The 17,617-nt window shown below is 42.1% G+C and overlaps 1 protein-coding gene across 1 annotated transcript in view; it reads right to left on the bottom strand.

The window, feature by feature from the left end:
* LOC110497517 (catenin alpha-2) overlaps positions 1-17,367 on the bottom strand; it is a 652,111-nt gene extending 634,744 nt beyond the window's left edge. Inside the window, exon 1 of the mRNA XM_036954442.2 lies at positions 17,012-17,367. The gene's annotated coding sequence lies outside the window, so the exon portion shown is untranslated. The remainder of the gene's footprint in view (positions 1-17,011) is intronic.
* Positions 17,368-17,617: the final 250 nt, after the last annotated feature.

The raw sequence follows: 17,617 nt of genomic DNA, 5'->3' as shown, positions 1-17,617 counted from the left end.
GAAATGTCATAAATCAAATTTCTCAAACATACAAGTATTAGGCACCATTTTAAAGATACAATTCTCGATAATCCAGCCACAGTGTCTGATTTCAAAAATGCTTTATAGAGAAAGCTCCACAAACGATTATGTTAGGTCACCACCAAGTCACAGAAAAACCCAGCCAATTTTCCAGCCAAAGAGAGGAGTCACAAAAAGCACAAATAGAGATAAAATTCATCACTAACCTTTGATGATCTTCATCAGATGACATTCATAGGACTTCATGTTACACAATACATGAATGTTGTGTTCGATAAAGTGCATATTTATATCCAAAAATCTCATTTTACATTGGCGTGTTATGTTCAGTAGTTCCAAAACATGCGGTGATATTGCAGAGAGCCACATCAATTCACAGAAATACTCATTATAAATGTTGATGAAAATTCAAGTGTTATGCATGGAACTTTAGATACACTTCTCCTTAACGCAACCGCTGTGTCAGATTTCCACGGAAAAAGCATACCCTGCAATAATCTGAGTACGGAGCTCAGAGCCCAAACCAGCCAAAACAAATATCCGCCATGTTGCGCAGTCAACATTAGTCAGAAATAGCATTATAAATATTCACTTACCTTTGATGATCTTCATCAGAATGCACTCCCAGGGATCCCAGTTCCACAATAAATGTTTGATTTGTTCGATAAAGTTCATAATTTCTGTCCAAATAGCTTCTTTTGTTAGGGCGTTTGGTAAACAAATCCAAACGCGCGTTCAGGTCCAGCCGAACGTCGGACGAAAAGTTCTAAACGTTATATTACTGGTCGTAGAAACATATCAAACTATATACAGAATCAATCTTTAGGATGTTTTTAACATAAATGTTCAATAATGTTCCAACCTGAGAATTCCATTGTCTGTAGAAAAGCAATGGAACGAGAGCTACCTCTCATGTGAATGCGCATGATTGAGATCGAGGCTGCTGCCAGACCTCTGACTCAATCCCCTCTCATTCAGCCCTCCTTCACAGTAGAAGCCTGAAACAACATTCTAAAGATGGTTGAAATCTAGTGGAAGCCTTAGGAAGTGGAAAATGACCCATATCCCACTGTGTATAAGATAGGGGCTGAGTTAAAAAACTACAAACCTCAGATTTCCCACTTCCTGTTTGGATTTTTTCTCAGGTTTCTGCCTGCCATATGAGTTCTGTTATACTCACAGACATCATTCAAACACTTGTAGAAACTTCAGAGTGTTTTCTATCCAATACTAATAATGATATGCATATATTAGCATCTGGGACTGAGTAGGAGGCAGTTTACTCTGCCTCCTTACATCCAAAAGTGAAAATGCTGCCCCCTATCCCAAAGAAGATAAACTGCAAGGAAAATCGGTGGTCAGCTAGCTAGAAGGGTGTCTTTAGTCGCAAAACGTACCGTTATTTTCCAGGCCATTTAAATGTTGAGCTCGAGGTGATTTAATCCTACAACCGCTAGAGAGTGTCCGAAGTTAGGGGAAGTTCGATTTTAGGGGAAAATTAGCTAGAATATATTAATAAAAAGCAGCTAAGGATATAAAGTGACTTACAGTGAGACTGTTCAATAATACTCAGTGTACTCAGAGTTAGGTAAATATACAAGAGTATTTCCAGAGAGGGTTGAGGCAAATGTCAGATAGAGCACACTTTTGAAATATTGAAGGTGTGCTTACATGGATTAAATGTGCATTAAGGATTCTGTAACATTCAGAGAAAAGCCAGTCTAAAAATGTCCCTATCACTTCTCATTACAGGAGCTAATATGCTACCTCTGCAGTGGCCCAGATTCACAGGAGCAGGAGTGTGTGCTTGTGCATGTGTCATATGTGTGTGTACAGTACCAGACAAAAGTTGACACACCTACTCATTCCAGGGTTTTTCTTTATTTTGACTGTTTTCTACATTGTAGAATACTACTGAACACAAAACTATGAAATAACACATGTGTAATCATGTAGTAACCAAAAAAGTGTTAAACAGATCAAAACATATTTTATATTTGAGATTCTTGATGACAGTTTTGCACACTATTGGCATTCTCTCAACCAGCTTCATGAGGTAGTCCCTGGAATGCATTTAAATGAAGAGGTGTGCCTTGTTAAAAGTTCATTTGTGGAATTTATTTCCTTCTTAACGCGTTTGAGCCAATCAGTTGTGTTGTGACAAGGTAGTGGTCGTATACAGAAGATAGCCCTATTTGGTAAAAGATCAAGTCCAAATTATAGCAAGAACTTCTCGAATAAGCAAAGAGAAACAGTCCATCATTACTTTAAGAAATTAAGGTCAGTCATTCTGGAACATTTCACAGGAACTTTGAAAGTTTCTTCAAGTGCAGTCGCAAAAACCATCAAGCGCTATTATGATGACACTGGCTCTCATGAGGACCGCCATAGGAATGGAAGACCCAGAGTTACCTCTGCTTCAGAGGATAAGTTCATTAGAGGTACTAACCTCAGATTGCAGTCCAAATAAAACAGACACATCTCAACATCAACTGTTTGGAGGAGACTGTGTGAATCAGGCCTTCATGGTTGAAATGCTACAAAGAAACCACTATTAAAGGACACCAATAAGAAGAAGGCTTGGACCAAGAAACACGAGCAATGGACATTAGAACAGTGGAAATCTGTCCTTTGGTCTGATGAGTTCAAATTTGCGATTTTTGGTTCCAACTGCCATGTCTTTGTAAGATGCAGAGTAGGTGAAGTGATGATCTCCGCATGTGTGGTTCCCACCGTGAAGCATGGAGGAGGAGGTGTGATGGTGTGGGGGTGCTTTGCTGGTGACACTGATTGTAACGGTTTTCTTCCGTTGAAGGAGAGGAGGACCAAAATGCAGCGTGGTTAGTGTTCAACATTTTTAATATAGACGATAAACGAGAATACTACAAAATACAAATCAACAAATGTGAAAACCAAAACAGTCCTATCTGGTGCATAGACACAAAGACAGAAGACAAAGATAACTAAGGCCAGGGCGTGACACTGTTAGTGATTTATTTAGAATTCAAGGCACACTAAACCAGCATGGCTACCACAGCAGTCTGCAGCAATATGCCATCCCATCTGGTTTGCACTTAGAGGGACTATCATTTGTTTTCAACAGGACAATGACCCAAAACACACCTCCAGGCTGTGCAAGGGCTATTTGTCCAAGAAGGAGAGTGACGGATCTCAATTGAGAAGGTTTGGGATGAATTGAAGCGCAGAATGAAGGAAAAGCAGCCAACAAGTGCTCAGCATTTGTGGAAACACCTTCAAGACTGTTGGAAAAGCATTCCTCATGAAGCTGGTTGAGAGAATGCCAAGAGTGTGCAAATCTGTCATCAAGGCAGGGGTACCTACTTTTAAGAATCTAAAATATAAAAATATTTAACACTTTTTTGTTTACTACATGATTCCATATGTGTTATTTCATAGTTTTGATGTCTTCACTATTATTCTACAATGTAGAAAATAGTGAAAAATAAAGAAAAACCCTGGAATGAGTAGGTGTCCAAACTTTTGACTGGTACTGTATGTGCACGTGCCTGTGTACAAATACTGTATGTGTTGGAGCTTGCGTGCGGACAGGTGTGACGCGCGCACACATGTGTGTACCCATCCATACGTACGCATGTGTGTGTGAGAGTGCCATGTTAGAGGAATCTCTAAAGTAGCAGTAGCAGTTGGGGCTCAACCTTTCATATTGCTGCTCACTAGAGCACACACACACACACACACACCATCGCACAGCCAGAGAGGCTGATCAAAGTAGATACGGGAACGTGTGTGAAGCCTAAGCGCAGCCTTGCAGCTTCCCCGGCATACACATGCATGTATACATACATAACCACACACACACACACACACAAACATACACACAGGTACACACACTCGCACACACATATGTGCCCTTTCACTTTCTTTCTCTTTCTCTCTTTAAAGCACCATCACTCTCTCTCTCTCTCTCTTACACATGTCTTGCAAGTTCAAAGTAAAAACAATGGGGAGGCTTGTAGCCCACATGAGAGCCCTATACGAAGAAGGCTGATTCTGTAGCCAGAGAGAGAGAGAAACCAGGTATGAAACTGATAGCTCTCAAGATCATAATGACATTTGTTTGCTCTGATGACATCCGCCGAGCTTCTCCTGGACATGATCTAAGTGCAATTTCAGCGAAACACGTGCCTCGAATTAGTTGAAATTACAACGTGTCAATTTCCTGCCTGTGTCCTGCTGCATGAGTCAACGACTAGCCTATTAGATGATAACGTCTTTCACAGGCGTTTCTCTCAACTCAACACAACCCCACCCACTTACCTCCTCAGGTAGCTCCTGTGAAGACAGACTTCAAATTTCAAAGACCAAAGTGACAGACTTAATCAAAGTTGTGCCTCCATACAGTCTGACACTTGTATTAGCTAGCCTGGACCAGGAAGATCCCTCCATACACTGTTGCAGATTAGGCATATGGCGAACATAAGGTGTTTTTGGGGTCCCTCGCAGCTAACCACTAGCATGATATTCCTTATGAATCATTCCTGAAGTAAGCATCTATATACAGCCTTATAATGGGTTTATGAAGGCTGAAGTCAGCTATGCAGCCTTATAAAGGGTTTATGAAGGCTGAAGTCAGCTATGCAGCCTTATAAAGGGTTTATGAAGCAGTCATTTTGCCTTACAGGTTGTACTTCATTTAAAATAGGCCCTCCTCGTGTATGGCTGACTGTGCAGCCGCACAGTGAAAGGTGTAGGGTCTGTCCCAAATGACCTACACAGTGCATTACTGTGGGCCAGATGTAGTTCCCGAAAAAAGGGAATAGGGTGCCATTTTAGGACACACACATGGAGTAATGTAAAAACCTGCCAGGCCTCTCCCTTTGAAGAACTATTAAAGAGAAATCCATTTTATTGCTTTCCTGTAACAGACAATATGCCATAAAGATTTCCCTTTTACCACGTCACTCATTACAGAATAAAAAGGACCAAGGCACGACGATGGGAGAATCAAATTGCTTTCCGTATTCGTAATTACTTTTTTTTTCTCCACAAATTGATCAAGTTTGAAGCAATAACAAAAACAGATGACTGGCGACAAGTAATTCTATCCGGGCAACGCAAAATTGTCTCTAGACTGGATAGGCTGCTTCCCAAATGGCTTACTATTCCCTACATACAGTAGTGCACTACTTTTTACCAGGGCATTATATAGAGAATAGGATGCCATTGGAGACGCATCATAAACTTCGCTCAAAATATGATGTTGAGTCCAGATAGGAGAATTGGATGGTGGAGATGCTTGAGGAGTTTTATAGCTTGTTGTTTTATTTCAAAGACAAGCTCATATACACAGACTGACACTGAAGTCCCTCTGAACATCCAATAAATGTTTTAATCAGTGCTAGAAATACACTAGTCATATCTCAGGCTTTTGTCGTCTACATAGACAACACACATCCTAATTGACTCTAATGCAACTATGTGAGAGTCAACTAAGTCTAATTGATTCTTATGTGACTATGTGAGAGTCAACTAAGTCTAATTGATTCTTATGTGACTGTGTGAGAGTCAACTAAGTTTTGGCTCCTGCAGTGCACTGACTACTTTCCTGGACACACTAACACATGTCCTCACCTATTGTAATTATTCACTTTGAAACACAACAAAGGCAGCACCAGACCCTCAGACGCCCCTCAGTCTCTTTGAAGTAAATTCAGCAAGGCCAAACTAGCAATTCCACACACACACACACATGCAAGCCCACACCCGCGCACACACACTGAGCACACTCGAATTGAACCATCCCCTTCTAAGAACATGGGGGCAATTCTCACAAAGCTTGAAGCCAGCCACCCATCCGCCCCTTTGGAAAAATGTTGTTGGGTTTCTCAAATGAGGGGAAATCTGTAAAGCGCACATGCTGTCTCTCCTCGCATGGCCCTTCGTCTCAGCGGCAGAGGCAGACGATTTATGATTCATATTCTGAAGACAGGAAGGGAGCATAAAAAGGCTCCATTACTTACAGCTGTACTGACATCCTCTTGGCTGGCCTTGCAGGGATTAAAGGGGCAATCTGGGATATTCCCGATATTGCGCTTCCCAAATGCAAAACAATTTTAAGGTTGTAAATGTATTTGAGACGAGATACTGTTTATACTTAGATTTCTGGAAAGCCTACATAAAAATCAGGCGGAATGAGCATGGCCGTTACTCATCCAAGTAAATGAAGAACATTTAGTGGTTAAATCGTATTAACAAGATGAGAGAAAAATAGAATTACTGTTGGGTTTTTAAATTCTAAACCAAGAGCATGAAATTACATATGGCAAGCTGTGTTCTAAGGATTGGATTTTGGACAAGATCTCGAGTTTTCTGTCTTTTGGTAATAGAATGATATGGTCTGACAAGCAAATGTGCTGTCATTCAGTCAGGGTGTGACAAACGTCATGACACTTCAACAGCATCACAAGCAAATTGGTATTATTGTGTCATAATAAGCTACATACACAAGATAAACGCTATGTTTTTACAGATAAGAATCCATTCAATTGCTGTTCCCAATACATCCTGTAGCTCTTGCCTTTTTGGTGCATGTGTGTGTGAGTGTATAAGAGTCCTGCATTGGGTCGGGTACCCAATCAGCTGGCGGGTGCAATGAAAACCTTCCTTCAACCCGTGGGTCAGTTTGCGGTTCAGAACAACTATAACGCGGGTCGGATTTTTTTTTAATTAAGATGATTGCAAAATTAAAGCATGTTAATTTCGTCTCTTCTCTCTGCTGCACTGCATGCAGCTGTAGGCAGCCCACTCACTGTTGCATTGGGTTGCCTAGCAGTAAACAAACACGCAGTGCCCGTGTCTCTGCCCCATAGTCCCTCATGATGTGACATTCACTGCATCCATATGTGTGGTACTGGGGAACGGATGTAAAAATCTCCAAAAATCAAATTAGCCCTAAGGCTGCCTTGTTAAATCTTGTTCATTCTCTTAATTAAATATGACTGAATGTCTGATCCAACATACTTTGGTGATATAGTTATCAACCTACTGCATATCCTTTAAAAATAAATATGTTTGTGTACAGGGTGTGCTAATAGCATGTGTAACAGGGTTGGTTATGTTTCCACTTGCCTGTAAAGAAAGGTGTATTTAATGTTCAAGCATTCTTATTGGTTGGTTCAACTCTGATGACAATAAGCCATGTTGTGATTGGCCCCGCTTGCAGATAGAGGGAGATCGCGAACGTCAGGTCTTCCCAGTATGAAAATGTGATGCAAGGGGTAGGTCACGTTCTGAATACTGTTTTCTATTTTACAATGTGTACAAGTTTGCTGTACATTACTAATTTATACATGCGTGGGTATATGGTACCTGTTAGGGATGTGTTTTGGCATATGATTGCTGTAAATAAGTGTGTTAGCTAGCATACACCGACGTAATGGTCACATAAGCCCACTGCTAACACAGTTGTCTTCATGCTACAGATTTTGCCATTGACAGCCATCAATATCGTTAAGCCCTGCACAACTAACGTGCTGTTTCCTATTTAACAACAGGTATTTACACATGTTAAATTTTGTATTGTATTTTTGTATTTTGTTTGTCCCAGTATGAAAATGTGATGCAAGGGATTTTGACATCGACAGCCATCAATATCGTTAAGCCCTACACAACTAACGTGCCGTTTCCTATTTAACAACAGAAATAAACGATGCTCAACTGGGACCACTGGCTGATGTGATTTGCTTGGACAAAACACAACGCAAGGAGAGTACGATTTACATCTGTTACACATGCTAACACTTAAGACAAACTGGTAAAACATCTGTCCTGATGTCAGGCCATGATAATATAGCTACTGAACCAAATGGTGAAAGTATAAAAGGGAAAATAAATAAACATAAATATGGGTTGTATTTACAATGGTGTTATTTCTTCACTGTTTGCCCTTTTCTTGTGGCAACAGGTCACAGATCTTGCTGCTGTGATGGCACACTGTGATATTTCACCCAGTAGATATGGGAGTTTAACTGCACACTTGTTGTTTGTGTACATGGATTTTATAATGTCGTATGTTTTTCCTCCAACAACACTTTCCATCAATTTGTATAGCAGACCCTCATGCCAAATTGAGTCAAAGGCTTTTTTTTTATCAACAAAGCATGAGAAAACTTTGCCTTTGTTTTGGTTTGTTTGTTTGTCAATTAGGGTGTGCAGGGTGAATACGTGGTCTGTCGTACGATAATTTGGTAAAAAGCCAATTTGACATTTGCTCAGTACATTGTTTTCACTGAGAAAATGTACGAGTCTGCTGTTAACGATAATTCAGAGGGTTTTCCCAAGGTTGCTGTTGACACATATCCCATGGTAGTTATTGGGGTCAAATTTGTCTCCACTTTTGTGGATTGGGGTGATCAGTCCTTGGTTCCAAATATTGGGGAAGATGCCAGCGATAAGGATGATGTTAAAGAGTTTAAGTATAGCCAACTGGAATTTGTTGTCTGTATATTTTATCGTTTCATTGAGGATACCATCAACACCACAGTCCTTTTTGGGTTGGAGGGGTTTTATTTTGTCCTGTAGTTCATTCAAGGAAATTGGATAATCCAGTGGGTTTTGGTAGTCTTTAATAGTTGATTCAAAGATTTTTATTTGATCATGTATATGTTTTTGATGTTTGTTCTTTGTTATAGAGCCAAAAAGATTGGAGAAGTGGTTTACCCATACATCTCCATTTTGAATAGATACTTCTTTGTGTTGTTGTTTGTTTAGTGTTTTCCAATTTTCCCAGATGTGGTTAGAGTTTAGGGATTAATCAATTACATTGAGCTGATGTCTGACGTGCTGTTTCTTCTTTTTCCGTAGTGTATTTCTCTATTGTTTTAGTGATTCACAGACTCTGTAACGGTCGTCGGTGGAAGAAGGTGAGGACCAATGCGCAGCGTGGTAAGTCTCCATATTTTTAATAAAGCAATAGAACACTGAACAAAAACAACAAAGAGAACAAACGAAACCCGAAACAGTTCTGTCTGGTGCAGATAAAACACTCAACAGAAAACAATCACCCACGAAACACAGGTGGGAAAAGGCTACCTAAGTATGATTCTCAATCAGAGACAACTAACGACACCTGCCTCTGATTGAGAACCATACCAGGCCAAACATAAAACACAACATAGAAAAACGAACATAGACAACCCACCCAACTCACGCCCTGACCATACTAAAACAAAGACATAACAAAAGAACTAAGGTCAGAACATGACAGACTCATTCAGACAGGTTTCTCAATATCTTTCTTAAGTTTTTGCATTCTTTATCAAACCATTTGTCATTGTTCATTTTCTTCGGTTTTCTTTTTGAAATGTGTAGATTTGATAGGGAAGCTGAGAGATGAAATATATTGTTTAGATTTTCTACTGCCAAGTTTACACCTTCACTATTACAGTGGAATGTTTTGTCCAGGAAGTTGTCTAAAAGGGATTGAATTTGATGTTGCCTAATTGTTTTTTGGTAGGTTTCCACACTACATTCCTTCCACCTATAGCATTGCTTAATATTACTCAGTTCCTTTGGCTTTGATGCCTCATGATTGAGTATTACTCTGTTCAAGTAGACTGTGATTTTGCTGTGATCTGATAGGGGTGTCAGTGGACTGACTGAGCGCTCTGAGAGACTCTGGGGTGAGGTCAGTGATAAAGTAGTCTACTGCCAACAGATGAGCAATAGGTGTACCTACCATAGGAGTCCCCTCGAAGCTTCCCATTGACTATGTACATACCCAGCGTGCGACAGAGCTACAGGAGTTGTGACCCGTTTTTGTTGGTTATGTTGTCATAGAGTTGTGCCTCTCTCGCTCTCTCTCTCTATATACTCTCTTTCCTCTCTCCTATACACTTTCTCTTCATTAGGCTAACCCTTAATGCTGATACTATGTCATACTGCAAGACACATGATCCAGCAGTCACCTATACATGGAAAAAAGGACAATAGTGAGTGATTGACAGACACAGTACAGCTCTAATGTGAGCATATGCTGGCCTTTGTGTGTCTGTGCAGTCAGTAGTGAATAAAGGCTTCTGACGCAATATTTCCTTGGGGGTGCTGAATATATCAACATAAAAAAAAAAGATAGCATAGTCAGGGTTAAAAAAGGGAGAGAAAAAATATCCTGTCGTAAACAATGGAGAAGTTAATGCACAAAGACACTAGGGAGCTGAGAGCTGAGTAGGTACTGGGGGGCCACACTGGACCCTGATCTACAGTGTGTGTGTGTGTGTGTGCGCCTGCCACTGTGTGTGTGTGTGTGTGTGTGTGTGTCTGCAATTGTGTGTGGGTGTGTGGCAGTCATTGCATATGTGTGTGTCTAGAGACAGTGCCGCTGCAGCAGGCAGGATGGACAATGGGAGGGGGTGTGGGGCGGGTAGACAACACTGCCTGCCTCTGAGCCCTACAGGGAGATTTGCCTCAGATGGAATCAAAAGAACAACAAGGCGTTCCCAGGTACAGGGCAGATAAAGGGAACAGCAGAAAGAGAGAGAGAAGAGGGAGGGAGCTGCCAATATAGCCCTTTGAATTGAATTGAGAGTGAGAGAGGAGGGGGTGGAGAGAGAGAGAGAGTAGAGATGCTCAGCAAAGTGACAGAGCCTCACAGGGATTAGCATAGTGAGAAAGTGTGTCCCCAAACGGCATCCCATTTCCTATATAGCTCTGTGGGCGCTGGTGAAAAGTAGCTGACGTACAACTTGAGATTCAGACTTATGCTGAATGATTGTCCTGTGAATGCTGTTTGTAAGACATCAGAAAGAACAAGTGACCATGACCAAGATCTACTTAGCCTTCTGTAAAATCATAGAAAGACCTTGTTTACTTTCTAGGAGTAGATCTAGCCAGCAAGGTTTAGTCACGAAAGTCTGCTTTTAAAGGATTATCTATTATCTATTTGTATTCCTATAGTAGGTGAATGACAGACAGGCACTGGAGAGAGAAAGAGAGAGAGCAAGTGAGTGAGTGAGATTGAATGTGTCAATTAATCTAGTATTCCACGGATACATGGAAGAGAGGGCTTGTATTAAGAAAGAGTCCGTACTGTATTAGTTTAAACTAATTAGCCCCTGGTGGGCCTTCAGATCCTAGAGATACAACATAGTAGTGTTGTATTTTATTCTGTGCTTCAACTTCTCCCACACATCACACAGGTCAGTACTGGGCCACTCTGGTCCTAAGAAGGATTGGTAGTGACCGTGGGATATATCCCAAATGGCACCCTATTCCCTATATAATGCACTGATCAAACATAGTGCACTGTTTAGGGAATAGGGGGCTATTTAGTGTAGGCATCGCCATGGCAGGTGAAGTAATGGGAGCAAAAATAACTTTGCATGATAATAACTTCTCCCTCTCCCATTCTCTATTTCTCACTCCCTCAATCTTCCTCTCTCTACAACACAAATGGATAAGGTTACATGGACAAGGGGGACCTGATCCAAGATCAGCACTTCTACTGTGACATGCTTGACAGAAAACGGACGGAGTACTGTCTATAGGCTAGGCTATACTGTAGCAGCTTAATTCAGATGTGCAGTCTATCCTTTGTGTAGCTAAAATAATAGAATATAATATAACCTTTGGTTAAAATGGAAATGTGTATCTGGCGGTGTTGGGAAAGGCAGAACACACACACACACGCGCGTTAAGAGGCACAGGGTCAGCAGCAGCAATTGTGGGGGGTTAAGTGCCTTTCTCAAGGGCACAACGGCAGGAGATGGTAATTGGGATCAGAGACGAGCAGCCTTCCAGCTGCCAGTTCAGTTTCATTCTCATTTTTGTGTTGCCCGGCCCGGGGCTTGACCTTCCGGCTGCTGGTGTGCGTCTCTAACCTCTAGGCCCCTGTTGTTCTCCAAAAGAGGATCCCCTTCAAAGAGGAAAGAGTTTCCTGTTTCCACCACAAATAGAAACACGAGGAAATACAGATGGTGCTCCTTCAGGACGAAGAGCCCGATCCTGTATAGAAAAAAAGCTGCTGTGGATGGTGACGAGTAGCCCATTTATGATGCATGGTAGACTACTAGACCTACTACAATAGTTAAAAGACATCACGCAGGCAGGAGAAAGCCAACGCCGTCCATTCTGATCACTTCTCTTTCATCTCCTTGCCTTTGGAGAACATCAAAATGACCACAATACCACCACGCCAAAGGGAAGAGGGGGCTCCTCGATACCGGGCCATGCGAAGCCTGAAGAAGACGCTGTCAAATCAGACCTCAAAAAGGCTGATAGATGAGGCAAAGCTAAGGATTGATAGTCCATTTCCATAATGCAGGCGAGCTGATACGCTAGAAGCCTAAGACCCTGTCACATCTATGGCTCCATGCTCCTACGAGAGGCTATGCCATGCTAGACAACATTAGGAGTCAGACAAGTCACTAAGATCCATACTAGTGCCACTAAAATGCACGCCCAATGCTAGGTTCATACTGGATATCAGAACACAGCCAGTGGGTTTTGACAAAAATATTGCCATTTGATAACCTAGAACATACTAAGGACTGCCGATCACCCTGCTAGTCTGACTGGGTACCTTATGCGTTATAAAATGCACAACTAATAGTAAGTACCCGTCTGCTACCGGGCCCTGGTAAAAAGTGGTGCACTATAAAGGGAATAGAGTGCCATTTGGGACTTGGCCATCATCTCAGAATAGATTCTGTAGATGGAAAGCGATAGAGAAAATCCTGTAGTCACTTGAGGGAGGGGAGAAGATGCCAAGGTGAAAAGTGTGCACTTGAAACGGATCAAGTACCCTGAACATCAAAGTGGATAACTAAGTTGTGGTTGAGAACCAGCTATCATCACCCACCGACTGCACTGTCAGAGAGTGAACAAACCAAGGGGGTTAATCTGTGTCAGTCGAGGCCCACTCACAATTTATAGGACCTCCATGAACGGCAAAGAACCCATTAACAGTTCAATCTGGTCAAGATCAATATCTCTACTTGGAGGATAGGGGCAACATCATCTTCCTTGGAAGTCTGCGAGAGGAATGAATAAGACATGTTAAATGAAAAGGTCTTAAAAGAGCCTTTAAAATGCCCTGCAGCAAGTCTGCCCTGAGAAATAAGCCTTGTCTGCTGGACAATGATGAACAAAGGTGTCTTACCACTCAGAGTTCGCTTGCTAAAATAACTCCTCGATCTTGTAGTCCATTAGCTAACTCCCTCACGCCCCTGTGCCTTTTTTAATTGAGCCGATAACAACTTTATCACAGGTAATTTTACCTCTTAACAACATTGGTTCGCTCTTTCCATGCTTTGGTGATTTAAAAGATTTCCCAATGGCCAATTTATCAACTGGACACTCAAAACGAATTCATATGGCTAATTATGGTAAAACACAATAAAAAGGGCTCATTCCCTAATTACATAGTTACAATGTTCTTAATTCAAGTACGAAGTACTTAGCTGTACTAAACAGTAGTATGCTAGTTTTTTAACTACCCTGTGAAGAACATGATTGAGTGCTTTTTTTCCAACATGGCGTCTGCCTAGGAGGCTACTAGAGGGAAAACTAACATGGCAGCTGCACGTCTAGCACTTTGTGACATCGGCTGATGTAAAAAGGGCTTTATAAATACATTTGATTGATTGATAGATACTAAGCAACTGAGTCTATGGAGACGCCGGTATACTGTTGGGTGTGGTCTTTGGCTGTTTGAAAGCTGGTGAGAATGCAGCTAAGTGCAATGCGCTCACTCTCTAGGAGCAGTGCACTGACTGCTGGCTGCTGAAACTAAACTTCCCACCATATCACTGGATCATCAGACCACCTCGGTTCAACTAGCATTTGTTTTCTTGTAAATACTTTGAGCGTTTGATTGAGCCTGCCTTGAGTGCCAGACGGGCGAGATTTGGGACTTTGGACACTTTTCCATTGGTTTCAGTGCACCAGTCAAGCTCAATCAAGCCCAGCTAAAGTATTTGAACTCCTACGAATACTATTTGAACCCGGGTTTGCGGGGCATCTCTATGGGGTCACCCATGTAGTCACTACTTTGGGCAGCTAAACAAACAACATGTCTGAACTGAACAAACGTCGTTGTCAGGGTTATTGTGACTTTTAAATGCATCATCATCCAAAATGTCCAACTGCTTTCAGAGGGCCTGAATCACATGTAATAGTACTCCTACAGAATATTACAACAAATACTGAGTTATGTCTCATACATCCTGATGTCTCCATTAAAGACAAATGTGAGGACAAAACATTGTCGCTCTGACGAGGAGGAGTAGTAGGAAGGATCGGAGGACCAATGCGCAGCGTGGTAAGTGTTCATGATATTTATTATAACTCAGAACACTAAAGAACAAAACAATAAAGCGACAACAAACAAAACAGTCCTGTACGGTGAATACACAAAACAGAAAATAATCACCCACAACTCAAAGGTGAAACCAGGCTAACTAAGTATGGTTCTCAGTCAGGGACAACGATTGACAGCTGCCTCTGATTGAGAACCATACTAGGCCAAACACAGAAATCCCAAATTATAGAAAAAAGAACATAGACTGCCCACCCCAACTCACGCCCTGACCATACTAAAACAAAGACAAAACAAAGGAACTAAGGTCAGAACGTGACACTATCAATGGAAATATTTGACCAATCTTCCATGAAAACAACCAAGGGATCAAAGTTGTCAGTGCAATAACCTTCAACGTTGTATTATATACATGGCAACATTACTCGTTGTGGTCAAGAATTACCATCGATGTGGCACAAGTCAGTCTTGATCCATCCTATAGCCTTTAGGTATTTTCACATAAGATGACCAACCCTAAGTCATCCTATGGTGTGTGTTTTTCTCACCTTAGCATAGATAGACCATTCCCCAAAGCAGAGCCTCAAAACCTTGAAACCTTACTCCTTTGGAGTGACAGCCTGAATGCAGGCAGTGGAAAAACCTCTACCTGGATTTTAAAACCTCTATCTGGGTTTTGTTCATTAGGGCACACAAAGGAACATGTTTAGCAGCGGAAAGGGAAAATGTGTGTTTCTATTCGGACAAATCCTTGTAGTCCCTCTCTGTATCAGTCTGTTTTCTTCCGTTTGGTGCCTAATTCACAAAACCTTAGTTCAACCTGCATTTCTGTCCCAGGCTACAGGGCTTCTATGGCTACCATGAAGCCTTCCAGTTGTAGCTAACGACCACTAACAGGCTCCAAGGTGTCCTGCCAATATGGCCCCCACCCCTGTTTCCCTGGCGACCAGACACAAAATGCACTCCTATTGAACTGTTATTGATTGTGTATCTAGGACCTATAGCCTATAACAGCTCTCCAGAGTTCCAGGACAACACAACAAGGAACTAGTAAGACTGCAGCCCTATAACTCGACCCAAACACTAAGACTGTGTCTCAAATGGTACCCTATTCCTTACACAGTCCACGCACACACACACAAACGACTGAAGAAAACAATTGTGAAGAAAACACAGAGTGAGCCATATATACTCTCTGTGAGTGTCCTCCCTGCATGCCTGGGCACCAATCAAAAGTTCAAGTTCTAAATGCGGCCACTCCGTGACCCCTGGAGCTCTCTGAGATGCCAGGCCCAGCTCCGGTTACAGGAACAGAATGTGTGTGTGTGTGTTATCCACAAACCACACCGAATCATAACCCAGACATTACTGTATGGGACTATAATTCAATAAACATGCACAGACACATGGGTCTACACACACTAACTCTTTGCTTTTGAGCAGTCAGCCATTCACCACTACTGGCTTATTATTGGACAGGCACTGCTTCTTGCCAGGAGGAATGAGGTTGTGCACAAACAAAGCCAAGGGCCTATTTTAGTATTGGGGTGTTTTTAGAACAATTACAAACGTGTTTACCATCTAACTGTAGATAAAGAAAAGTACTACAGCACTGCATTTTGTATTGTATGAGCTTTGGCGCTCACATGCTACGAACGCTTTCATTGAAAAGCTTTCAACACCGTTTTATGTTAGGTGCTGAGGCAAAAACAACACTTGCAGTCGGCTGCTTACCTGAGTCACGAACTTCATTCTCTAACCGAGTGTCAATAATTCAACAATAAATACAAACAAATATGGGAAAAATGTGATTGTTAAAAAAAACGACAACTGTGCACTACACTACTAACTTTTAAACCTGCCTGGTAGCCCAGCTGAAAACAGTCAAGTAACGTTAACTCATTCAAAATGATTCCGCGAGAAATGTTGAACAGCACCACTGTTGTGGTATTAAAAATAGAGGATTAAATTAAGCCACACATCATATATATTAAGATATATGTGGTTGCCCCTTATGTGACATATTCAGACAACGAGTTGCCTAATAGTACAGTCTAACCGAGACAAAGAATAACGGATGCATTATCCGGATGGGTAGGGATGAAAATATAGGATGCGCACCGACACGGGGCTCCAGCCTGAAAGATTCAGATTGGAAAAGGAATACTAAAAAAACGAGTAATTCAATAATGTCAGCTACCAGTCAACACAAAGCCACTCGAGGCTACACGAACCCATGCTGTGTTCCGACGGAAGACCCATTATTCCCTAGATGAAAACACAGCCAACGTCTGTGTGGTAGCTTAGCTGCTATCAAGCTAACGTGCTACACCAGCCAGGTCTCGCCACTCGCCCGACAAGAGGCTCGTGCTGACAGCGCGCGTGCAGGCTTCACCACTGCTTGTTGGAGGGTACCGTACCCACTTGGAGAACGGTTCAGCTATCATTAATTACCCAGCAATGCCGGGGGGGGGGGGAATAACCATGCATATCATAGAGGCATTAAACGTGCATCCCCTTTCCTTTAAAAAGGATGCATTATAATTAGAATGTTCATTGAAATAGAGAAATTGACTAGGACGCGTCAACCTCGCCTTGCTAACGTTACCGTGTAGCGTCTGACCCAGCCGCGAGACCGCGTTACGAAATTGCTCGGAAAAACCCTGACTAGTGTGGCTGTCTTTCAAAGCTTACCTGGTTTGATGACAGCTCTTGTATCTCAACCAAAAAAATGATGTATAATGTGCTGTTTTACTGTGTATTCCTAAAATATACTGCCTTTTCGGTCTCGTTCCTTCGGTTGAATCGCCTAAATCCGTGCGCTTTCCCTTCAGAATAGTGCTGAATCTGAACGGGTGCACGGCACGCGCGGCTGTCGGTGTCTAGGAAATTCTACCGCCGCTCCCTGCCAAATAATGACCACTCCCACCGTTGAAGCCACAGCCACAGAGGAGGACAGGTGCTGATCGTGCGCTCTGTGCGCAGCTCCGTGGAATAGTGAGTGCGTTGCAATATAGTGAGTTGCGTGGCGCACATTCAAAAGGACTGTCAAATCAGCGGACTCGCCCTCGTGCGCATGCGCAGTATTTCGCGTCCGCGTCCAGCTAGTAGGTTGACAGCGCATTTTTATGCGTGTCGTTGCCAAATTGTGACTCTGAAATGCTGAAAAATGTGTGGATGATGCGCATAGTCTACATGGACTGATAATGATTGTGGTTATGCCTATATTTAAAAAAAAATATGGCTAGGGCAAGCTATAAACAAGGAGAAAGACTGGACGTGAGAACAAACGCACAGGCC

Source organism: Oncorhynchus mykiss, chromosome 19 (genome assembly GCF_057628025.1).
Source record: "Oncorhynchus mykiss isolate SJ-2025 chromosome 19, ASM5762802v1, whole genome shotgun sequence".
NCBI lineage: Eukaryota > Metazoa > Chordata > Actinopteri > Salmoniformes > Salmonidae > Oncorhynchus > Oncorhynchus mykiss.
This window is presented reverse-complemented; position numbering and strand designations above follow the sequence as displayed.